Below are 25,935 nucleotides of genomic sequence, written 5' to 3'. Positions count from 1 at the left end.
ACAGTGAGTGCCTCAGTGTCTCCTCGTTCTGTTTCAAAAGTTTGCCTTGTCCAGCCCTAGTCTGGGAACGGAGTCCTGATATGGTGGTTCCACGTTGGCCAGATCATACGGGTAATGCTTTGCTGGTGAGAAGTAATGCAAGTGCAAAGACGAGAGATGAAGGGCAGATTGTGATGCATTCTCCTTTATAGATACAGAACACAGTAGGTATTGGTCGTGGTGGGAACGGTTTCTGGTCAGGCACATATTCTGGGTGCAGAATTCAAGATGGCAGGAAGCAGAATTTGAAGCAGATGTGTAGTATGGTATGAGAACAGGAGGCAGGCTGGGGATAATAATTACAGACACGGCAGGATAAGTTTCAAGAATTGAAAATAGGAATATTCTTAATGACCGGATGCAACAAACGTCATATAGTGTTGACGATCTGGTGGTGGAGCCCAAGACCGGCCTTAGACGGGCAGCTGCTAATTAGTTGGACAAAGTGCAGCTGCTGACACACACGCACGCACACACACACACACACGCACGAACACACGCACACACACACACACACACACACACACACACACAAAGGAAGGGGACTAAGCTCAGGATGAGGAGGCAGCAGACCAGTTCAGACCAATTAATTCTATAAATTGCATATATCATTTTTATTCATTTTCCTAAATAGTCTATGCAAGTTAAATTGAACCAAACACTTCTTTCCGGCAGAAGTACATAACGGAGCCAAATGACATGCTGGGAAAAGGCGCCCGTTGAAAGTTTAAATGCTGATGAATTTAACTCTGAAATACCGAGGTGCTCTCTAAGTGTCCAAATCACGATGACATTTCCAACATTGTCACTCAAGTGTAAAACTTTACCGCATGCAAATGAAACAAATAGGCAAGACAAAGTAGCTTTATTTGTTAATTTAAGTGACATTGTCTTGGTGCTGTTATAATGATGTAGGATGTTGTTCTCATCATTTTGTGCTTTCCAGTCAAGTTAGGCATGTGCCTGTTTTTCAAAGATTGTTTTGATGTTGGTTACTTCACTAGATTGTCAGAAGCTCTAGAACACATTTTGTTGTCATTCAAAAAAATACATTGCTGTCATTTGTCATTCATACACACCGCATAAAAAAAAAAAGCTGTTTGTTGGGTAGAGCATCTCAATGGAATTCTTTACACGTGGAAGAGTTTAATTATCATAAACTAATAAACTATTGAATTAAAGATTAAATAGATGGCAGCTCGGATCCCACGCATACCACCCACTTACTGGGTAACTTCATAAAGGTTCATTGCCCAAGAGTGATGACAGCACTGTGCTAAAATGAGTTATAAACAGCTGCCAAGGCAGCACATGGGTAAATACAGCAGCTTGGAGGTGTGCAATGTGACAAGAACACACACCTCCCCTCCCATAAACCACTTCAACTCTAGAGAAGGTCTCAATACTGGTGTGGGAATCACATACTTGTCTCCCCCTACTCTACTACGGTGTCAGTGTGATGCAAATGGAAGTTGGAAATCTGATAGTGTGGGCTGCCATTTGGATTGTTTATGAAGCTTTAAAGGGAAATATTTAGAAGGGAGAGACTGCAGGGTCAAGCCACAGCCGAAGATAAATCCATGCTCACGTGCTCCACGGTGATACTTGAACATCACATTTTCTTAATTTTTTAATTTGAGATTAAAGGAGATGGGAAGCTACATGGATTGTATTCATTTTCACACACAGTTTGTTAATTATTACAACCCCAATTCCAGTTCTGACACTGTGTAAAATGTGAATTAAAAAACAAACAAACAAAAACAAAAAGACTGATTTGGAAAAAAAAAACTTTTCTATGCATTTCATTTTCGTTTGTTAAGGAACTACGCATATTGGGGAAATTCAAAATAATTATTTTTTTTATGTCAAACATGAACAGACATGGACTTAAGAATTAACTTTATTAGCAACTTGTTCAGAACCACTTTGGTCAAGTTAATAGCACACCTGCCTCAGAGTTTTCCAGCTCGCGCTTTAAATCTTCTGTGGATTTTGCATGTTTTCCCCATGCTCGAATGGGTTATCTCAAGGGAGTCTGGCTTCCTCCCACGTTCGCAAAATATATATTAGGTCCACAAATGCCTCTAAATTTGTTTGATGTGAATGCTTGTATGTGCTCTGTGACTAGTCCAGGCTTCCTCCCACATTCGCAAAATATGTATTAGGTCCACAAATGCCTCTATATTCGTTTGATGTGAATGCTTGTATGTGCTCTGTGACTAGTCCAGGGTGTGCCCCGCTTCTCGGCTGAAATCAGCTGGGATAGCCTCATGCTCATTTGTGTCCCACATGAGGTTAATGGATTAATGGATAGCACTTTGTCCTTGGCGGGCAGATTTCTGTGCACTTCTGTGTTCTTGTTGGGTTTTTTTTTTCAGCTTGGAACTTCAATGCTTTATTTCCCATGAATTACAGAAAATAAATAAGATTACATTTTCTGATATGGGCACCTTGCTCTATTTTGCCGGTCCATCCACCGTTCGTGATGTGGATACCCTCCCGTCATTGCCCCTCCGTCCTTATTCATATAATAATCATCCTCTGTCCTCGTCGCTTACCGTCCTTGCCTTTCACCAGTGCCCCCCCTCACCCCCAAGAACGAAAAAAAAAAAAAGCGTCCGCGCATGACGCCGTGTGAGAGTGGTTACGGCAGACAGACCCGTCACCAGAGCCGAGCCTCAAGGGTGCCATATGAAATGCATTGGGTGGGGGCAAATTAAAACCCAACAGACAGCACTTTGCTCCATATATTCGTGTAGCACTGCCGATCCCATCTTGAATGGCATCTTTTGCGACAATTGCAAGTACTATCATCAACAACATTTATATTACATGAACAAAGAGGCCTTCTTGAGTACATCGACATCACAACTGCATTGGACGTGGCAAAGTGAAGCAAATTGTGAAGATGCTTGATACATCTCTTGTTGATACATCTCCTTGGAGATGTATCAACAAGCAAAAACTCACCATATTAATGTAGAATTATTGCTTTAGATTGCATTGTTATCCTCAATCAATTTTCCGAAATTATTTGCAGAATTTAATAATATTAAGATTTACCTGTAAGCCACATACCATATGGCGGATGGGCTGACATATCATTTTGACCCGGTTCAAGAATCGTCTGCTACATGATAGACAAAGAAAAAAAGGAAAAGATTATGTAACTTCATTTAAGATTTCCCAAGAGTTTATGGCTCCGATGGTATCTTGTATTCAACGGTTCAAATGGCTCTTTAGTTTCCGACACCAATGTAACGTCTCCCTCCTCACATGACAGTCTAAACCTGTAACGTAGGAATCTAAACAACACCTAATGTGCCAAAACTGTGATCAACTGTCACCAAAATTTATGTTGACATCTTTACTTATGCTCACATCAACCTCTGAAAATATAAACTTGATCAACTTTGTGGTTTTTGTGTGTTTTCCTCTTCATAGAGGCGCTAAAAACGCATCATACCACAGCACATTTGACAATAAAGAAGTATCCAATCCAATCCAATTCATAAAATATAAAACATTGCCATTTCTTGCGCTGCTCCTCTTGTCTGTTTAAAGCAAAATAAAATCACTCCCTTCCACACAAAAACACTTTGAATACACACAAGAAAAGCGGGGCATCACATTAAATCTAAATGAGGGTGTTGACGGATTACACACGTAAAACAGGCTGGGTGTGTCTCTGTCAGTCGAGAGTGAAATGGGTGTCAGTCGGTACCGAATTTGGTTAGGCACGATTAAAGGAACAGGCGAAAACCCACTTCCGTCCTTGCTTAGTTCGTCCCTTTTAAAAAACTTATCATCATCTGTCGTCCCAGACGGACGTACGATTCCATCCCAGGTACGGAATACCCATCTCTGTTAATTAAAAAAAATATTTTTGCACTAATCACTGAACTCACCAATAAAACGTATGCACATTATACTTTGAGTGATATCAGTGAATCTGATCTTGATGCATGAAGCGAAATCTCATTGTTTGGCCTGCTCAATGGAAATTTAAAAAACACACAAAAAAAGTAAATAGAAGCATAAACAGGGGCAGCGTTGAGTGTAAAATGTGTCCAGTACAAAAGTTCATTTTTAGCATTCGCATTCATAGGCCACAGATGGCAGAAAATGTCTTCCCGATTTGTTTTGACAGCTTTGCAAGCGTTTGAAAGTGCGCTAAAGACATTGACAGGACTTTTTCCGCCTGTAATGACTAACTTATGAGCAGTCCTTGTTGTACGACAGCCTCACTCAGTGGCTTTTGCTTTCTGTCACAGGTAAATAATTCATACAATGCGAGTTAGAATTTGAAATGAACACTTTTGCTCACACATTTTTCCAAAACACGATGGATCCATTTTGATTATTCTAAATAAATAAATAAATAGATACTCAGGCCTGCAACCATACATTTTATCCTGGTCAACAACATGAACTCATTGGTTTCGTTACATTTTGCTTTTTTTCCCTTGTGGGATTTTCTTTAAACATATACCGCCTCAGCATCAACTTTTAAAGAAATAATAGAAGTCATTTTGTTTAATAATATTTACACAACAGTTTTTTTTCTATACAGATACCGTATTTTCACGACTATTCGACGCATCGTACTAATGGCCGCAGTCTCATTAATGCGTGACATTTCTGTATTTTACACATACACAGGACGCATCGTACGAATAGCCGCAGTTTTACAGTGGTAAAACATACGCCAGCTTAAACATACGGCATGCATGCGCGCACTCTAACACGTTAGCTTGAAGCATACGGTAGCATGCCAAGATATACAGATAAGCTAAAAACACGTTTTTAAAAAGGCAACGAAAGCAGAACTGAGTTCGGGTGTATTTTATTTAGCCATCGTACAATGTTCTCACGTTTATCGATCAATCATCACCCAGAAATCCATCAAAGTCCTCATCCTCTGTATCAGAAGCAGAGGACTGCACATCTCAGTTGTCAATGAATGCATCACATGCTAGTGTGAGTTGCTACGCATTGCCGAGCGGAAAGAAGGAGTAGCAACAGCAAAGTCAACATTTCTCTCGTGTGAAGCTTTCCCACATTTGAAAGTAAAGAACAGAGCGAAACATGGTGGCAGCGCGTGTGTGTGTAGAAAGAATTGAACAATTGTGCAAGTACCGTAATCCATCAAAAACGCCGCGTTCCCTCTCGTTGTTGCGTATTGTGGCGTAACTCGCCAAGCGCTGCCTCTCACTCTTTGTAAAGTTGTGTTTGCCACCGATCATCCATTGTTCCCATGCCGTTTGCAACTTTACTTTGAACGCCCGGTTGATGCCAATGTCCAGCGGTTGGAGTTCTTTAGTCAAGCCTCCGGGAATAACGGCAAGCTCAGAGTTCATTTGCTTGACTTGTTTTTTTCACCGCTGCTGTGAGATGGGCACGCATGCCAAAAGCATAACCGGTGGCTTTAAGTTTGAACTGAGCTTCGTAGGCGTGTCTTTTTGTCGAATTTATTTTCAGGGGTTCTTCGAAACCAAAACCGGAGTTGTTTTGCAACAATGCACATTGCCACACTCTATACAAGTGTTGGTACTGGCTTGAGGCGTCCCTTTAGCGTCCAACACGCCCACCTTTCACCATTGGCGGACTAGCTTGCCTGTCCTCTCTCTCCCTCTCTTTCTCTCTCTCCCTCTCCATATATGTATATATACACGCCCACCCTTCCCTGATTGGCCAACTTCTTCCCGCATGCCTGGCCACAGTCACTTCCGCCTTTTCTCTATATAAACAGCGTGTCGGCTGTCAGTCAGATTTTGGAACTCAGCGCATATAAAGGACGCTCCGCACCATAAGGCGTCCTGTCCATTTTGGAGAAAATGTAAGACTTTTAATGGCGCCTTATAGTCGTGAAAATACGGTAATATGAAATTAAATATTTGCTCTTGGGAAAAATATCACTTTTCACAAAATGTGTATATAAACAAGATTTTTAATAAATTAACTATTTGATTGTTCAGCAATATCATATCATACACCAAGCTGAATGGCTCTTTGTCCATATATCTGTTGTCACACTCTCGTGGTCCTTTGTCATTGTTGTAAAGGTGAAGTAAAGCCAACTCGGCAAAATATTTGTGGCTTGGAGGTACCTTGGGTCAAAAATGTCGACTCCACAATAACTCCATCATTGGTTTCTGCCCTTGAGTTTCATCCATCCAGTATCCGATCCGCTTTATCCTCATGAGGATCGTGGAGCGTGCTGGAGCCGATCCCAGTTGTCTTCGGGCAGTAAGTTCACCCTGAATTGGTTATCAGTCAATCGCAGGGCACAAAAAAATAGACAAACAACCATCCGCGCTCACACTCCCACCTAGGGACGATTTAGAGCAGGGGTGTCAAACATACAGCCCACGAGCCGTTTCCAGCCCCCAAGGAGGTTCGATCAGGCGCGCTGGATCATTTAAAAGTGAAAGAATGCATAAAAGACACGGAATGAATGTTTAATAAGGTGCTATTCGTACAGTATTCGCTAGGGGGCACACTGTTTTGATCAGAGGAGAAGACAAATTGTTTTGATCAGAGAAGAAGACAATAGCAGTCTCAGTCTGTCGCCAAGACAGACCCAACACAGCAGACCTTTCTTGGACATATGAATACTTTATTCTTTGCACATTTAACAACACTCTTCTTAGTTTGTTAGGTGGAGGCTGGGATTAAATTTAGATTTCATATGCACATGTGTAAATGGGGGCGGTCCGGTAGTCCAGTGGTTAGCACGTTGGCTTCACAGTGCAGAGGTACCGGGTTCGATTCCAGCTCCGGCCTCCCTGTGTGGAGTTTGCATGTTCTCCGCGGGCCTGCGTGAGTTTGCTCCGGGTGCTCTTGTTTTCTCCCACATTCCAAAAGACATGTGTGGCAGGCTGATTGAACACTCTAAATTGTCACGAGGTGTGAGTGTGTGCATGGATTGTTGTTCGTCTCTGTTTTCCCTGCAATTGGCTGGCAACCGATTCAGGGTGTCCTCCACCTACTGCCCGGAGACAGCTGGGATAGGCTCCAGCACCCCCTGCGACCCTAGTGAGGATCAAGCGGTTTGGAAGATGAATGAATGAATGAATGTGTAAATGGTTTCGAAATTCCTTTCTTTATAATTCCTGTTCTTAAAATGCATGACTATATTTTTCAAGACCAATTGTGAAAGTTTTGTGCCTCTGTACATTCAGTGGGATCAGTTGCAATGCATATATGTGAATGAAAAAAGTAAATTGCACATTTGTTTAAGGAAATCTAAGGTGCTTCATCAAATGTTTGGTCAAATATATGTTCATTAAATTTCAACATTTACCTAACGTTCTTGTGCTTCTTTCGACCAAATCAAAGGAAAGACATTATTTTGGTTATTTATAGCAGAATATGTTATAATTGTAATGGTCCGACCTACTTGACATCTACCGAGGCCGTATGTGGCCCACAATGTGAAATGAGTTTGACACCCCTGATTCAAAGTGTTCCATTAACCCGCCATACATGTTTTTGGAATGTGGGAGGAAACCGGAGTACCCGAAGTAAACCCACGTAGGCATGGGGAGAACATGTAAACCACTGGGACGCCCCCTTGAGTTCCACTAATATGTATTTCAGAACTGGAATTAAAGTTGCAAGTCATCTTCTTGAAAAACAGTCGCAAGAGGGTTGAAAAGTTGCTAGAACATTGCGGAAAGGTCACCCATTTGGCTGTTTCCAGTCATGTTGCAGGGATGAGATTTTTTACGCTCTTTGGTGGAATTCCGCTTTTTTTCCAGTCAAAAATGACCTTTTTTATATTGTTCCAAATCCGTTGAGAAAAATTGGGGGCGGGGGTGTCTGTTATTATTCCTGGGCTGCCGGACTTACTCGTTTTCGGCACTCGGGACTCGTAACTCGTAATGTTTACAAATAAAGTTTGCAAGCATCCATTTTGAATACCATTTTTTCTCACGAAGCGTTAGTTTGTCACTTCGTATATGGGCTAAAACCAATGTCTTAGGCGTAGAAAAAAAAGTAGTGTGTAGTAGTAGTGTTCCGGTAACATGAAATTTCAGCATAGGGTAGGTAGGTTGGACAAAGTTTTTTTTTTCATCTTTTTTTTTTCCATCACAAATTTAAACAAAATAACCATAAAACATAAATTGAACCCGCCGCTCCGCAGCCAGCGCCGCTGCCGCCTATTTAGTTTTCTAAATAGGGGGGGTGCGGGGCGCGCCACCGCCTCCGCCAACGTCCTTCTCTGCCCTCGGTGTTTAGTCGGCCCGTGGTGTTCATCGAATAGTTCGCTGATTTTTTTCGATACATCAATGGATGCTACTTTCTTAACATTACGGTGCGAGCATGCAAGAGAACGTGGTTTAAACTGTCGTCGGAGATCGCGGCTGCCGCCATGTTTCAATGTTGTTGACAGACGACAGGGCAAACGACGCACGCGCTCAACTTGAATATCGCAGGAGTTTACACCGATGTAAACCCTCTACACAAAAATGCAGAGGGTTGTTTGAAAAAAAAAAACGACCGTAAAGCTTTTTTTCGATGTAGAAATTCTCGGTCGGTCAGGTTACCGGAAACACACTACTTTTTTTCTACACCTTACTTGTTGTGATTGCTCACTATATCGGCAAATGCAGAATCATGTTATATTTGTAGAAAAATATATTTTTGGACAGAAAGAGGAAAAGGAAAAACATACAGATTATGAAAGAGAGCGTGTCCGTCCGACCTTGAGCGTCGTGTCGTCTCAACTAAACTAGCTATGCTGTTGTTGTGGCTAGGCTATATTAACTTGTGTTGGAGATCAAAGCTTTTTGATACATGAAGTCCATTGCGTCAGTGCTGATTGGTGGAGCCAAAAGACATGTCCGCGCTGACGCACACACAGCAGAGAGCAGTGGATTATTGACTGCTGAGTCGCACTTCGCTCGAGTGACGTCGCTACAAGGGAATGGTATTTAAACAAAAATTGTAAAATTTTGTTGATAAAAATTTGTTTTAAGGCTTAAAAATCTCTAAAACCTATTAGCTTCCGGGGGCGTTGCCCCTAGCCCCCAGGCCCCCGGCTGATTTTCAGATTTTTTTTTCATCACTAGCCAGTCTCATCCCTGTGTTGTTAGTGGAGGCACTGCACATCAGCAGAGATGCGCATTGAACTTCGGAAGACATTTTTGTGAGAGGAGGTACATAACCTGGACTAGGCACCAGTCAATTGCGGGGAACTTGTATGGACAAGCAACGACAGTCAGAGTTTTCAGTCATCATAACACACATGTTTGACAAATAGAGAAGGGAACTAGAAAACACAGACACACAGAGAGAACTTGCAAGATCAGTAGAAGAGAGTGTGAGATTCAAAACCATGACCTCTGGATTTGGGAATTAGATGTGCTATCCATTACTTAACTGTGCTGCCCTCTGTACAAACACCTTACCGTAATTGAATCTCAGGAAGACAGCATCTGAATTGACAGAAATTTAAATTCTTGGATTATTCTCTTCACGATCATTTTTTTTCATAAAGTCATGAAATAATTCTGGAGTAATCAGAGTCAATAAATTTGTTTTTGCTGGATCTTCTCTGATTGCACAGTCAAAAATAATCATGGCTTTTTTTGGTCTCAGAATATACAGTATACTTTATAATGTCATATTTAATGCCTCAAAACTCACTTGTATTCTTTGGCATTTGACTCAGAATGACTTAAAGATTTGTTATTGGTTTTGCTGTTCGGTGCTTTCTACCGTCTTTGTTACCGATTTGCTTTACTGTTTGTTGTATATGTTAATTGCTCCATGTACAGCACTTTGTATGCAGCGATGGCTGTTTGAAAGTGCTCTATAAATATAGTTGAGCTGAGTTGAGTTTGTGGATTCACTCGTTATTTTTCTACTTTACAGTTTTAAGGCAAAGTTAGAACTTACTGTCGAAAAGGCCTTCGCTTAGGTGCAGACTTTAGTTTTTCTAAATTAGTGAGTCATTATTGGTATTGTATGTAGAACATAAGACGACTGATGTTGTCTGGAACGAGAAACGGTTTCAACTGAGACATTCTGACTGCTCTGTTTTTCCACGAATCGCAAGACCATCTTAGCAGGATGCCGTCTGTTAAGTTGGTCTTTGCGGCAAGAACCAGAATTCCTTCTCTTTTATTTCGTTCTCCTGTTACTCATTTGGCTTCTTTCACGTTCCGCATTTCACCTCACGCTCTAGGGGAGATTCTTTTGTTATTATAAGTAATTATAATTAAGTGAGCTGCGGCATAACAATACAGAGTAATGAGAAAATATTGGCTTATTTGATGTAAGTTCTCAGTACAACAATAGAATGGACGGAGGAATTCAGTATCATGACCACTATTGTGCTTTTTTGCAGGGTACACCAGATCACTCGTCAATCACAAAGTTGACATTAAATTTTGATTAAAAATCAGACTCGCATTCAAACCTATATGTCGTACTGATCAGTCAAGCTTCCTCAGACTCACCTTAGTCATGTTATGTTATTTACCTTTTTGTAAGTGAACAGTCATACGGGAAGAGGAATGTCTTTGCTCTGTTTGCCCAGCATTGCTCTCGCTTCATGGACAATTCTGTATAAACACTTCTTTTTTCTGCTATTGGCTCGCAACCGGTTCAGGGTGTCCCCCGGCGACTGCCTGAAGACGGCTGGGATAGGCTCCAGCACCCCCCGCGACCCTAGTGAGGATTAAGTGGTTCGGAAAATGGATGGATGGAACCCTTCTTTTTTATTATTATTATTGTTTTTTTTTAACCCAGCTTAGTTGTAATGCATTTGTGAAGTTACATGGAAATATACCCATTATCATACACGAGGACAAAAAAATATGACACACAGTAACTGGTCCCATCGGGAAACATGACAGCATGAGCTCAGAGTCATCAAATCAAATACAAATTTTATTTTGAACACTTTTCATACATTGGAAATGCAGCACAAAGTGCCTGACAGAGATTTAAAAAAAAAAAACGGGCAATAAAAATGGCAACAAATAGATTAGAACTTACCCCATCCCATGCCACATATAGATGGATATACATAGTTGAATCATTGTCAAATATCAGGCATTAGTCCATCAATTCCACAATATTTTAGAGACCTCCAGTCAGGGTATCACAAGCCGAAGCTGGAAATTTACGAGACAACTGTGAGTTTGTGACTTGTTTTGTCTGGCACAGCTGTCCTTATCAGTTGCAGGCTCGTTAAATGTTGGGACTTATCCCCATGGCGATGCTGGACCGGCTCTGGTTACGCCTGTGGCACTACCAGCTTAAAGCCATTGTTTTGAGGGTTGATGCATGGCAGACAACATGCAGTAGAATAGACACAAACTACTCTTATGTGTTTAAAAAAAGAAGTGGGTGGCAAACTTGGTAGCATTTTCTTCCTCAACATCCATTTAGCGCATTTTTTCAAAAGTGGGTACAATAGTTTTCAGGTCAAATATCCTGTTTGTTACAAGAACAAAAACACATTTTTACACATCCTGCTGATCAGAGTTCTATGGCACATCCAGCTGCTGGGCGTGACATCTATTGTATGAGCTTCTGTACGTTGTAAGTCTTAAATTACAGTAAAGGGTTTGAGATTTGTGTTTGGTTTGTTAGTTGACAATACGCATTTGCTATTTTTGTGAATTTTGGAGCATGAATTGCTTGTTTTATTATGAAAAGGGAACCAATTTGCCTCTTTCTGAATCTCAAAGCAGTAAAAAAAAAAACGGACGGCTTTATTGAGGTGGAATTTTGGCATAATGTCACTCTCACTATTAGCACCGAGTCTGTGCATGCCAATTGATCCTGCTGTTGTCATAGCAACATGAACCACTAAACCTCTGTGCAGCTGTTGTTATGGAAGTCCTTGAACAGCTGGGGGCTATAGCTGCGTCGACAATGTGGGAAAACTGTCTTTGGGGCGCGTTTTCCAACTTGACCCCCCAAAATTGAACTGTGGAAGATGATGGAATCTTAAAGACATCCATCTGGGCACTGCCATTCTCATCGAGAGCCTTCCGATGAAAGCACGCAAAGTAAAAGCAAGAAGAAAGTTGAATGACTTTTGTGCCACTTATTCACAAAGTAAAGTCAAGCATGCATACTGAACAACTACTATGAGAGATGGAATTCATTAGACATCCATAAAAAGGTAAAAATGTCTGTAATCAGTAAACTAAAATGCACGAATTAGAATCACCTATTAAAAAATGTCAGGTCACTTTTAAATTGAGAAACTTGTCGAGATGGTTGACCATGTTGTGGATGTTGTGCTCACTGATGAAAAACATTCAGATCCTGGGCTTCTCATACAATCCCTGACATTAATAAATACATTTGAATCACCACTGCTGGAGGATGATCATTTACAGTAAAAGTTTAAATGTTTAATTTAGCAGAAAAAAGGCAAATCACAGATATGTATCAGAAAAAAACTTATTTAAACACAGGTGTGTAGACTTTTTAAAGCCACTGTATGTTTTGGTTATTTAAATCCTGATAGTAGATCCAATATTTATTTTTTAATTCATCTTTCTAAAAAATATAAAATAAAAAAAGAAATGGCTTCTCTGTTTAGCATTTAGCAAATACTTATTGATGTGTGTAAAGACCACCTGCAGGGATAAAGAATAACAAGCTCTATTTTGAAATGTTCTCATCAACAATTTTGGTCAGATTTTGTTTTTTTTAACTTGGATGCTTGAGATACTGTATGTGAGGTGTAAGGTTTAAATGGTAGGTACACATGCTTGCTTGCTTGCTCGTTTGAACTCTTCTTTTTGTTATTTCTAACAAACACATATTTAAGTTTCAATCATCTTGAAACTTAAATATGCGTTTGTTATGTATGCAAACAAGGTCACAAAGAAAGACTCACTTCAGGTTAAAACAGAACAGATTTTTTTTTCTTCTCTGGCAGTGACAATTTTTAACTATTTAATCTTTGATTGTAAATACAATGCAACAACACAGCTAATAGTATGTTTTAAGGTTGCTGGAGAAACATGGTTACCATGGTTTTAATTTGCTTATATCAACTTTCAACAAATGTAACTTGCTGTTTGTCAAATCTACTTTTGCTGATGCTTCATGTTGTCCTTTGTGACAATTCATAATATTATGAATGCAACACTAGGAACTGGAAGGCGCACAATCAATGAATGGCCTATTTTAAAACTGTTTTCATAAATATGTGCATTGTAAGGCACATAGAATAGAAGCTACGATAGTGGCTACGGTTACGTTTCACATTCACTAGATGGAGCTAGCCTCAAGAGAATACAATACAGTACAGCTTTAGTTATATAGTGTTTTTACAAACCGCTGTGGCAGTAACAAAAGCGCTTTACAGAACATTTAAAATGAGACGTCCAAGAATTAGGAATAGTGATCTATATATAAGGCGGATCGGATTATAAGGCACACGAGAAAATTGAATGCTTTTAGGTACCCCTCATAGGTACAGTACTTTTGATTATTGAATATAGAATGGATCTCTGTACATATGTTGAGGCAGTTTCTGGAATTGTTTTGTTTCCTCTGCCGCTCCTGTAACAAACATGGTGATTAGACCTCCAGCCCCCTGGGTGGAGCCTTGAGCTGCAGCGACTCTTGCTCTGATTTACTTTGACGTCAACAGGAAGGTCAGCCGGGTCCCCAAGGTCTCATAGAGTGGAGTTGAATGGTGTGCTTGTGTGTGTGTGTGTGTGGGGGGGGGCAGCCTTAGTATAGAGACACTCTTCTGGGATGCCAAACAGGACAAGAGCGGTAGCTGAAGGAGGAAGGGCCCTTTAAGCTTAAAGTGGCTTGTGGGGGAATTATGAGGAGCTAAAATGTTTTCTTTGTTGCTGAAAGAAACCTAAGAAACATTCTTTTCCAAAGCTCCAAAGTCCAAAGAGACCATTTTGGCGATGAAGCGCAATCTACAATTGGATTGGATACAACTTTATTGTCAAATGTGCTGTACAGTACAGATGACATTTCTTCCCTCTCAACATAAAACAAGAGGAGCCGTTGCGGGTGTCCGTGCCACTATAAAAAAAAACAAAAAACAAAAAACAAAATAATACAAAACAACTGTCACAATTTTTGTTGTTTTTCCATGGGATTTGATCATTACTTCCATCCTTTATCCGAACCAATTATCCTCACGAGGGTCACGGGTGTGCTGGAGCCTATAACCATTCACATTCTCAATCACACTTAGGGAGAATATAGAGCAGGTATGTCAAACTCATTTTTGTCGCAGGCCACTTTAGAGCTATGTCTTCCCTCCCCGTCTTATGACAGTGAAAACCCAAAAATGTTTCATCCTCCACTGCATTATTACTTGTTCACAACAAACTAAACTCGCTAAGAGGGCTAATCTCGCTCACTCAGGTCCTCATCCTCCCTCCACCTTTTTCTACCTTCTGCCCGTCTCAGTACAATGGGGTGCAGAGCCTTCAGTCGCTCTGCCCCCAAACTCTGGAACTCACTTCCTCCCAACATTCGTAATATTGACTCTCTTTCCTTATTCAAAACCCAGCTCAAAACCCACCTATTCAGACTTGCCTACCCGCCTTAAATCTTTCTTTCTTTATTTATTATTTTATCTGTGTTTTACTATTGGTCTTGGCTGTAAAGTGTCCTTGAGTGTTGTGAAAGGCGCTTACAAATGTGATGTATTATTATTATTATTAATAAATTACTAGTTTTAAAAACAGTCAACTATAATAGTTATTTTTCAATTATTATCCAAGTGAGTCTAAAGATGGTAGCAACATTTTACTGCAATATCTTAACACTATTTATTACATAGGACAATTTGACATTTTGTTCCATATTTTAGCAAGGATCATGCAAGTCCACACTCATGATTTGCTTTTGCGGGCCGCAAAAAATGATGTGGGGCGCCTAAATTCTGGCCCCCGGGCCTTGAATTTGAAACCTGTGACATACAGTGTCCAATTAAGCTACTGTTTTTGAAACCCAGAAAAAATGCACGCAGGCACTGGGACAACATGCAAACTACACACAGGAAGGCTGGCGCCTGGATTCAAACTCTGGACCTTTGCGCTGGGACAGCAAAATCGCTGCAGTGGTTCTGACGTCACTTCGCCTCATAGACCAAAGTCTGTGGAGAGAGATTCAATTGTAATTTAGCTTAAATGTAAGTATAAAATGTTGATTCTGTAAAAAATAAAAGTAGGTCTTTTTTTTTTTTTTTTGGTCTTGGTTATTTACAATCAAGCAAAAATATATATTTTTATTTCTATCCAATTTCACGAACTACTTTCTCATCCGTGGAACAGATAACTTTTTTTTTTCTTCTTAGCCCCTTTGACCACACAGCCACACATCAACACAGGGCTTCGGGTCATAACGGCAAACCCTACCACACACAGCCGTCCCCACCGAGCAGTTTTAAAGTGAATAAACACCATCCCGTCAGAGGCTGGTGGTAGGAGGCCAGTTGTGAGACCTGAGCATACTCCTACTGTTTTGAGGGAGCTTTAAGTGAAAGATCAGGTGTCCAGTCCTGAATGCATGATTGAACTTAAATCTCTTGGATGTGCGCCATACCTCAACTTTAGCGCTCTGTGGCTTCATGAGGACATGTCAGTCAGTCGCTCAAGAGAATTTGAATTGGTCTCCCTTATCTACAGATACGTGTAATTTGACGTCAAGAATTATTTTTGCAAATATGCAATATTACCTGACAGCAGGGCAGTAGTCCATCCCTTTCAGTCTTCCCCGGTACCAATCAGTAGTTTTTCATTTGATATTTTGAATAGAATTTTGCTACAGATTCAAGAAATGTATGTTTTATTTGTAATCAATGAATAATTATTTTTCCAGCTTGTCCTGTTTGGCTGAACGGTCTGATTAGAGGATCTGTGTACTATACGTATATCTTTTATTTATGTCGGGAGAGTTTTATATACTCCCAATTTGATTCTTGATGTTGTGATAGGTATATATGGAACATATAGTTGGACAGAGGAAAAAAACCCACACAAGACAGAAGTATAAAACACCATAGTGGGAGTTAGAATCTATGTAGAATTCTAAACCACTATTACTAAAACTGAACTAGATGAGTTCAACTTGTCCGGAAATCATAGTCTGTCATCAAATCACCTTGACAACTGTTGCATTAACATTGTCAGCATCCCCAGTCATTCATAAATAAATCGATCTCACTTTGATTAAAATGATTTGCATATTACGCAGATTTTAAGGGTAATAATGATAGTAAAGTCTGTGATGATTAATTGTGCTTTCAGATGCTACACAAGACCGAACTGATCATTAGGCGGATTTCAAAAGCAGTATTCATAAAACAAAACAAAACAAAACAAGATAAATAATACATGATTGCATGTGATCCTTATTTTTGCCAGTCATCTGTTTTGCATTGTGATCTGTTGACAGGCTCTTGGTGAAGAGTTGGACCCTGGGCCACTGTGCAAACACGTGTGAAAACCGCCGTGCTGCTGTGGGCCAGCTAACTGTAAGTAAACATCCTCTCTGCCATGCCTTCCCCCACAAAACCTAAAATATACCTGAGAGAGCCAAAAAGCATTAGGATTAAAACAACAAACAAAAAAAAACAACAAACATTGCACCCTGGAGTCACTGTAGATCTATCTATCTATCTATCTATCTATCTATCTATCTATCTATCTATCTATCTATCTATCTATCTATCTATCTATCTATCTATCTATCTATCTATCTATCTATCTATCTATCTATCTATCTATCTATCTATCTATCTATCTATCTATCTATCTATCTATCTATCTATCTATCTATCTATCTATCATTTTCTGTCTTTATATCTCTTTATATGTCTGTCTCTTTGTCTCTTTCCCTACCTCTCTCTGTCTCTCTCCGTCTAGCACATCGATAAAAAGAACAATGACATTTGTCCATTGGTGTTCAAACGCCAACATCTGTGATGTAACCGCGACGAGTTGAATGCCGGAAATTCCACAGAGTTACTTTAATGCAATGAAACACATCTAATACGGCTGTAAAATATGAAAGAAAAGTCAACTGCAGACACAATAAAAGACAGCTTATGAGGCAGCTGCACACATGACAATGTTTAGCTAAAGGCTTGAGGAGGTCTGGTTACACTGTGCCATTTCTGTGTTCCTCCATAAACGAAAGTCCATTTACGCAGCCAATGTCCGCGGACCCTCCACTTGTTAGTGTTCCCCATGCTCAACCTTCCTCCAAACAAACCATCCTCCTCAGATTATCCAAGATTTTTTTACAAGATTTTGTTTTTACTTAAATAGGGTTTAACTTATCCGTGTTCTTGAGATCACCCTTAAAAACGAAACATTTCACAGTTCAATTATTTTGTTCAGCGCTTGGCTATGTCAATGTGGTGTCAGTTTTTCTTGTCGGCATCTTTTGCGAATGTTAAAAAATTCCATGCAAAAAGTAAAACTTTTTGCAACCATTAAAACTGTTTGCAAATTTCGCAAATACTCTCAAACCCTGGCAGCTCAGTGGGATATTTTATATAAATTAATTTCTTCCTGAGCAAAAACACAGGCTTGCACAAAAATGGGCCGATGAATCTTTGGATTTACGCTTTTGCACAGATATGCTGTTGTATTTGTGGTGCTTGGCTACATTTGCAGTATCATTTCTTGAGGAAGACCACAAGGTTGGTCCCAAGTAAGGGATTTCCAGGTTAACTGCTGGAAAAGATTTGAATTTCGTCATCATTTGCCCATCATGTCACTTATCCAGTCCTATTTTGTTCACTTAAGAAAGAGTGCGAGAATAAGACCTGTTTACCCACTTTGGCTCTTGAACACACACATTTACCTTTTCCTGGTGGAATTACCAACTCCTTCTACCCCTGCCTCAGTCAGTCTTTTCTCAAATGCTCAGATTAATCCAAAATACAGCGGCTAGACTTCTCACAAAAACCCGATTACCAGTGAAATTCAGAATCAACTATCAGATCCTTTTTATTACTTCTAAAGCACCTCATGACCTCACTTCTCCCAGCATCTCTGAGCTTTATTCCTCATTTCACCAAGCAAACTGTCCGCTACACAAATCTTGGCCTTTTATCCATCCCCCTCCACAAAGTGCAAATCAAAAGCTGATTAACCAGTGAACATTTGATATCAAATCGACATCAATATGACATCAAAATCCAATCTTCAAGCATCAAATTGATGTCATGTGTTGACTGCGCATTTGCATTTTTAGCCCCAACGCTGCGGAACCTCCTCCTTGGATTGGGTAAAAAAAAAATAATAATAATAATAATACAAATAATTTATATCATCAAGCCTTTCTTCAGGCCATCCTTTTTCGTCCCATTACTTGCTTTAACATTGGAGTACACTAACAAAATACAGATTCTTTGATATAAAGAGTAAAGAATATAGTTCATGTAGTAATTTCTGAATTAGCGGAACAGCAGTGCAAAAAGATAAATCTGAAGGGTGGGGCCATTTTACTTTAACACTGAGACCTTGGCTGCTGTTCTATTGTGGACAACCCTCTTGGGACTCCCCCCTGGACTATTATGGGATCCAGCCTCCCATTCCCGGTTTGAGCCCCTGGACACTCCGTTCTTGCCTTGGCACTTTATTTAGCAGCCAAAAACTCAGTTATACCCTTGTCCCCCTCTCCTTTGCATGTCCCTGGGTCCTTTGTAGTCTCGGTCCCCCACCTCCGGCTTCCCCCCAACATCATTATTGTACTCAGCTGCAGAGGCCACTGTGCTGTTGTCTATTGGTTGGTATGTGGGCAGCATGCTCGACGAAGCGCGGGTGCTTCCTTAATGGAAGGCCTTGAGAGATCATGTTTCTGCCACCTGTCAGTCAGCTTATGAATTAGGGGAAGGGGGCCAAGCTTTGGTGATACTGCTGGGGTTGAATGCAGCGGGGTGCATATGAGTGATGCCATTGCAATCCGATTGCAAGCCTGCATTAGTCACCCAGACATTTTAAGTCATCGGTTTTAACTTTTGACATTTTTGCTGTCATTCTCTGAACACACCGAAGGCATGTTTAGACTAGAACAGGGATGGGCAGTTAATTTAGCATAGCGGCCACACAAACTGGAAAATTGTCCAAAACACCATGCAAACCTCCACTTTGTCTATATATTTTTTCATGAATTTAGAAAAAAAACATTGTTTCAATAAATTGATACGTGAGTTCAGATATCCATCCGTCCATTTTCTGATCCACCTTTCCTCATAAGGTTTGGAAGGCATACTCGAGCCTGTCTTCCTGTTTTCGGGTGGTAGTGGGGGTACACCGTGAACTGGTTGCCAGCCAATCGCAGGGCACACATAGACGAACAACCATTTGCACTCACACTCACACCCGGAGACAATTTAGAGTGTTCCATTAAACTGTCACGCAGGTTTTTGGAATGTGGGAGGAAACCGGAGTACCTGCAGAAAACCCACACAGGCATGGGGAGAACATGCAAACTCCACACAGGAAGGCCAGAGCTGGTGTCGAACCCCACACTTCTGCACTGTAAAGCCGACACGCTAACCAGTCAACTAACACAGACCAATTTTCCATTTAATAAACAATTTGCTTTCATTGATATTGAGTAAATATGGTTCAGTGTAAAGCAAGTTACATTTAAACATCACACGAGTTGATGGAAGCAGGATTAAAGATAGCCTGCCTTAAGAAATTGAATATCTAAGGATTGGCAGCGATTCCCGCATGGCTGTGGAATCCTATGCAAAATAGGCAATATTCCGTTGATCACAAAACACTTCCTCCCTGACCTCGCAAAAGTTTAAGGTTACAGTTATGCTCTTTATTATTATGTTCGCAGTGTGAGTCCATATCAATTTTACTCTCCCCAACACTCTTTACCCCTACGAACCCTAATTGTAATTATGTTGATTTAACTGAGACACATGCGGCTCCCTCCGTGCCATTTGAATAGGAGTTTATTAGTCTGAATATATTTTTATATTTATTTATTCCCATTTCTCAGCATTCCTGTCGGCATTTCCAATTACTCTTGTCGTACGGCTGTAATTGCCTCGATGCTAATGGCTGCAAGACAATCGTGCTAAATGAGGTGAGGCCAAGAGGCTAGGAGCCCGACTTCATTAAGAGCTAATGGGATTTTATATGGGGGACTGAAGACACAGCTCATCAAAAACCGAGATGGAAGGAAAACAAAACAGATGGAGGGGGAGAGCTAAATCACCAATATTCTCACTTAGCTTGGCAAACAAAAAGCACAGTTTATCTTCCCCTTCCTCTATTTTTAGAGAAATATGATGGTTCAGACGTCCATCCATCCATCCATCCATCATCTACCGCTTATCCGGGGCCGGGTCGCGGGGGCAACAGCTTTAGCAGGGAAGCCCAGACTTCCCTCTCCCTAGCTACTTCTTCCAGCTCTCCCCGGGGGATCCCGAGGCGTTCCCAGGCCAGCTGGGTGACATAGTCTCTCCAGCGTGTCCTGGGTCTTCCTCTGGGTCTCCTCCCGGTGGGACATGACCGGAACACCTCACCGGGGAGGCGCTCAGGAGGCATCCGAATCAGATGCCCAAGCCACCTCATCTGGCTCCTCTCGATGTGGAGGAGAAGCGGCTCGACTCTGAGCCCCTCCCGGATGACCGAGCTTCTAACCTTATCTCTAAGGGAGAGCCCGGACACCCTGCGAAGAAAACTCATTTCAGCCGCTTGTATCCGGGATCTCGTTCTTTCGGTCACGACCCATAGCTCGTGACCATAGGTGAGGGTTGGGACGTAGATCGACCGGTAAATTGAGAGCTTCGCCTTTTGGCTCAGCTCCTTCTTCACCACGACAGACCGATACAACGTCCGCATCACAGCAGACGCTGCACCGATCCGCCTGTCGATCTCCCGCTCCCTCCTACCCCCACTCGTGAACAAGACCCCAAGATACTTGAACTCCTCCACTTGGGGTAAGATCTCCTCCCCGACCCGGAGGGGGCACTCCACCCTTTTCCGACTGAGGACCATGGTTTCAGATTTGGAGGTGCTGATTTTCATCCCAACCGCTTCACACTCGGCTGCGAAACGCTCCAGTGAGAGTTGGAGAGCCCTGTTTGAAGGAGCCAACAGCACCACATCATCTGCAAAAAACAGGGATGAAATACTGAGGCCCCCAAAACGGACCCCCTCAACGCTTCGGCTGCGCCTAGAAATTCTGTCCATAAAGGTTATGAACAGAATCGGCGACAAAGGGCAGCCTTGGCGGAGTCCTACCTCCACTGGAAACGATTCCGACTTACTGCCGGCAATGCGAACCAAACTCTGACATCGGTGGTATAGTGACCGAACAGCCCGTATCAGGGGATTCGGTACCCCATACCCACGAAGCACCCCCCACAGAACTCCCCGAGGGACACGGTCAAACGCCTTCTCCAAGTCCACAAAACACATGTAGACTGGTTGGGCGAATTCCCACATACCCTCAAGGACCCTGCTAAGGGTGTAGAGCTGGTCCACTGTTCCACGGCCGGGACGAAAACCACACTGCTCCTCCTCAATCTGAGGCTCGACTTCCTGACGGACCCTCCTCTCCAGCACCCCTGAATAGACCTTACCAGGGAGGCTGAGGAGTGTGATCCCTCTGTAGTTGGAACACACCCTCCGGTCCCCCTTTTTAAAAAGAGGGACTACCACCCCGGTCTGCCAATCCAGAGGCACTCTCCCTGTTGTCCACGCGATGTTGCAGAGGCGTGTCAACCAGGACAGCCCCACAACATCCAGAGCCTTGAGGAATTCCGGGCGGATCTCATCCACCCCTGGGCCTTGCCACCGAGGAGCTTTTTAACCACATCGGTGACTTCAACCACAGAGATAGGAGAGCCCACCTCAGAGCCCCCGGGCTCTGCTTCCTCCAAGGAAGGCGTGTTGGTCGAGTTGAGGAGGTCTTCGAAGTACTCTGCCCACCGGTTCACAACGTCCCGAGTCGAAGTCAGCAGCGCCCCATCCCCACTGTACACAGTGTTAGTGGTGCACTGCTTCCCCCTCCTGAGACGTCGGCTGGTGGACCAGAATTTCCTCGAAGCCGTCCGGAAGTCGGCTTCCATGGCCTCACCGAACTCTTCCCACGCTCGGGTTTTTGCCTCGGCGACCACCGAAGCCGCGGCCCGCTTGGCCAATCGATACCCGTCAGCTGCCTCTGGGGTCCCACAGGCCATAAAGGCTCGATAGGACTCCTTCTTCAGCTTGACGGCATCCCTTACTGCTGGTGTCCACCAGCGAGTACGGGGGTTGCCGCCACGACAGGCACCAACCACCTTACGGCCACAACTCAGATTGGCCGCCTCAACAATAGAGGCACGGAACACGGTCCACTCGGGCTCAATGTCCCCCGCCTCCCCCGGAACATGGGAAAAGCTCTGTCGGAGGTGGGAGTTGAAACTCCTTCTGACAGGGGATTCCGCCAGACGCTCCCAACAAACCCTCACTATACGTTTGGGTCTGCCAGGACGGACCGGCATCTTCCCCCACCATCGGAGCCTACTCACCACCAGGTGGTGATCAGTTGACAGCTCCGCCCCTCTCTTCACCCGAGTGTCCAGAACATGCGGCCGCAAATCCGATGATACAACAACAAAGTCGATCATCGAACTGTGACCTAAGGTGTCCTGGTGCCAAGTGCACATATGGACACCCTTATGTTTGAACAAGGTGTTCGTTATGGACAATCCGTGACGAGCACAGAAGTCCAATAACAAAACACCACTCGGGTTCAGATCGGGGGGGCCGTTCCTCCCAATCACGCCCCTCCAGGTCTCACTGTCATTGCCCACGTGAGCATTGAAGTCCCCCAGCAGAACAAGGGAGTCCCCAGCAGGAGTACTCTCCAGCACACCCTCCAAGGACTCCAAAAAGGGTTCAGACGTCTTTTTTTTTAATGTTCTTAGAAACCGTCACAGTTTTTTTAACACTTTTGGAATAAAGAGGGACCGTGATGGATGAATCGATGCAAAGGTCTGTGCCTGCAATGCTGCATGCATTGTAGACGTACATACACTGCTCAGAACATATCAAAACCTGTACTGATTTCATTTTAATTGAGCAATAAAATACCAATGAGTCTTTTCTTTTGGACAATCTGACTTTGACCAAATGTTATGTGGATGAAAAACAAAAATATGTGTGTGCAAAATAAAAGATACATACAGAAATACAGTATAATTGGGTTCACTCTTCCATCCTAAAACAGATTAGCCCCATTTGAACTCTTCCAGGGATGAGGGTTACTACAATCATATTATCAGTTTTTGAAACCATTAAAATGAAAGACTATTTGAAAAATGTGCTTAGTTTTTTTTTTTACTTTTACATGATCCACACAATGTTGTCTTCCATCAGAGTTCCCCATTCAAGCTACTACTAAATTCTTCAGCGGAGTAACTGCACTAATTGAGCTGTCCTTGAAATCTACTGAGACATTTATCTTGGTGAAATCATTCTGTCCCCTTTAGACTATTGTGTCATTGTGGAGCTTTAAGATCAGTTATCCTATACTTTAATTTGCAGCACTATATTCAAGCTGAAGTGGGCTGTCTCCTGTTGGTTTCAGCTCAGTGCTCTTTTGGGCTCTTGCAGTTGCGAAGCCGATGAAATTCTACAACACACTGAATACAGCTATGCAAATAAATGCTGGAATGAGATGAGAGTGGATTAGTTTCAGTGACATCTTTTTATTTTTTTATTTCTGCAGTCTTGACTTGGGTTCATTATCTGAAAAGTAAGCAAGTGCTAGTGCCAGCCCTTATTTTAAATAAATGTGGTGGCCGCACACATTAGAAAATACATTAACTGCAACAGGTAAAGCTCATGAAATTGCAAAATGTCCGCCACCTTTCTATGTCGGGTGATGGCAGAGTTGGTTGTACTTTGTGTCTGCAGGGACAATACAAAATATACAAATCAGTGTTTGTGTCGGGGGGCGGGGGGGGTGCAGACAGAGTACCAAATATTTTGCACGAAAAGGCGCTTAAACTGTTTTCATATACTGTGTAGGGCACACCGCATTATGAGTGTTTTGAAAGGCGCTTACAAATAAAATGTGTCATATTATTATTATTATTATTATTATTATTATTATTATTATTATTATTATTATTATTATTATTATAAGGTGCATTGAATATGAGCTACAACAGTGGCTGCGGTTGCGCTATGCATCCACGAGATGGTTCAATGCTAAAGGGAATACAGGTACATTCATTCATTCATTCATTTTCCGAACCACTTAATCCTCCGAAGGGTCATTGGTGCTGGAACCTATCACCGCAACTTTTTAAACTTAACTAACAAAATAATGCAGTACACATAGATAGTTTAAGATTAAGATTAAGATATCCTTTATTTGTCCCGTAATGGGGAAATTTACAGTCAGAGTTCAGAAAGGAAAACACTGGGTAGGGAGAGAGGGGGGGGGGGGGGGTGAAACACGCTTGAAGTATCCTCTTCTGAAAGTGCTAAACAAAGGCCAGACAGATTTCTGATGGGGCTGGAGCACCTCCTAGCCCCAGTGTAGCGCGCATGCATGCCAAGATAGCGGGCACGGTGTTGAACTTTATCGCATTACTTTTTACTTATTATCTTATCTGTTATCTTTGTCTGACACTTACATTTTTTTGATTATCTTTCACATTAAAGTAGGGAAAATCTTTAAAAAAAAAGTAAACATTTGAGAACAGAGAAAATACTTTTTCACCGCACAGTAAATTGACAGTTTTAACTTCAATTAAAAAAAAACAAAAAACTTTCTACATATTGTATACCGTATTTTCACGACCATTCGGCGCACCGTGTTGTTGGGCGCAGTCTCAGTAAGTGGTGCTATTTCTGTATTTGACACATACACAAAACGCACTGTATTATTGGGCGCAGCCAGGCATGGTAAAACATACGCCAGCTTAAACATACGGCATGCATGCACGCACGCTGAAAACACGTTTTTAAAAATGCAACGGAAGCAAAACTTAGTTTGGTTGTACTTTATTTCACCATTTTACAATGTACTCACGCGACTGGTACCTGCTAGGGGCGTGCCTTTAGCGTCCTCTTACACGCCCGCCCTTCACTCATTGGCGGACTTCCGCATGCCTGTCGTCACTCACTCTGCCTTTTCTCGATATAAACACCGTGTCGGCCAGAGGTGCTCTCAGTCAGGCTTTGGAACTCGGCTGATACACTAGACCAGGCATGTCCAAAGTCCGGCCCGCGGGCCAAATGCGGCCCGCGGTCGAATTTCATCCGGCCCTCGGCCCCTGTCATAAAGTCAGTGCCGTCTGGCCCGCAGGTTGGGCGCAATGGAACACGTGTTGCATTGACTGAGGTCTCGTAGACTGGGGAGTGATGTTTCATAGAGTACTGCTTCCCTCTAGTGGCTAAATGAGTAATAGCATTCACTAAATGAGTAATAGCATTTAGACACTAGAGGGCATCACTCACGAGTTAACAAGACATCACTCCGTGTTCATATTGACTGATATGTCATATTTCAAATGATCCTTGCAGTTGTGGATTAAGGGTGTGGAAAATAATCGATATTAATCGATATATCGATGCGCACGTGCGCGATGCGAGTGCATCGGCTCATTCACTGGGTACGACGCGATTGACGGGTGAAATCGAGATTCATCACGATGCATTGGTTGGTATCGGTAAAATCCGATTCAAGCGCCGTTTTATTCATGTTAAACGTCACCTATCTGCCCTTTCCTAGGCGCAATGAATGCACCATCATTATTTTGTGTTGAATACGGACAGAAGCCGCGAGTCACATACAGTCCAGTACACAACTAGCGAAACACTATGGAAGTTAGCGCAAGCAGCAGCGAGGAAACTACTTATTTAATCCTCCGCAACATTCAGATCTTATGTTTGAAAA

At 42.2% G+C, this 25,935-nt stretch overlaps 2 protein-coding genes across 2 annotated transcripts in view; one reads left to right on the top strand and one right to left on the bottom strand.

Moving 5' to 3' along the window:
* The window catches only part of pknox2 (pbx/knotted 1 homeobox 2), a 135,789-nt gene that overhangs the window by 19,689 nt on the left and 90,165 nt on the right, over nucleotides 1-25,935 (top strand). Inside the window, exon 2 of the mRNA XM_052047667.1 lies at nucleotides 16,456-16,534. The gene's annotated coding sequence lies outside the window, so the exon portion shown is untranslated. The remainder of the gene's footprint in view (nucleotides 1-16,455; nucleotides 16,535-25,935) is intronic.
* The window catches only part of LOC127587804 (uncharacterized), a 265,695-nt gene that overhangs the window by 178,920 nt on the left and 60,840 nt on the right, over nucleotides 1-25,935 (bottom strand). The window lies entirely within an intron of this gene.

This window comes from Hippocampus zosterae, chromosome 16, assembly GCF_025434085.1.
Source record: "Hippocampus zosterae strain Florida chromosome 16, ASM2543408v3, whole genome shotgun sequence".
Classification (NCBI taxonomy): domain Eukaryota; kingdom Metazoa; phylum Chordata; class Actinopteri; order Syngnathiformes; family Syngnathidae; genus Hippocampus; species Hippocampus zosterae.
This window is presented reverse-complemented; position numbering and strand designations above follow the sequence as displayed.